The sequence below is a fragment of the Arachis ipaensis genome, chromosome B1 (assembly GCF_059453495.1).
Source record: "Arachis ipaensis isolate K30076 ecotype BB chromosome B1, ASM5945349v1, whole genome shotgun sequence".
In the NCBI taxonomy this organism is placed as follows: Eukaryota; Viridiplantae; Streptophyta; class Magnoliopsida; order Fabales; family Fabaceae; genus Arachis; species Arachis ipaensis.
This window is the reverse complement of record NC_142436.1, coordinates 60360492-60361271: the sequence shown is the minus strand read 5'-3', so window position 1 is coordinate 60361271 and position 780 is coordinate 60360492.

Sequence of the window (780 nt, the reverse complement as noted above, 5' to 3'; positions counted from 1 at the left end):
GGAAGTCCTGTGGTGGAACTATAACACAAGGTCTATTGGGCCACTAGATTTCTCAACCTCGATGCTAAAGCAGCAGGAGAAAAACGGCTGCTCCAGCTAAATGAGTTGGATGAATTCCGCTTAGATGCATTTGAAAAAGCAAAGATCTATAAGGAAAAGGAAAAAAGGTGGCATGACAGGAAGATAGCTTCCAGAGTCTTTGAACCAGGACAGAAAGTTCTTCTCTTCAACTCAAGGCTCAGATTATTCCCTGGGAAACTCAAATCCCGTTGGAAGGGACCGTATGTTATTACAAGATTATCACTTTACGGACACATAGAATTTCAAGGAAAAGATCCTGAAAACAAGTTCACTATCAATGGACAGACATTACCATGAAGGCGATATAGAGCCAGGAGGCTCAACACTATTACTAAGTTAAGTACAGTGAAGTCCAGCCAAAGACACTAAAGAAGCGCTTGTTGGGAGGCAACCCAATGATTCCTTATATGTTATTAATTCTCTAATTACTTCTATTTTAATTATTTTTTTAATTAGTTTTCATTATGTTTTAAGTCTTATTTTAATGTTAGTGATCATGTACAATGCTTAAACAGAGACAGAATGATACAGAACAGCAAACAGAATACCCTGGAGTAAGGATCTTTCTAGCATTTAAATGCCAGAAAGGGTAGGCAATTGGGCGTTTAAACGCCCATGGAGATAGCATGCCTGGCATTAAATGCCATCCAGGAGGCCCTGGCTGCGCATTTAATGCCCAAGAAGGAGCATCAACCTGGC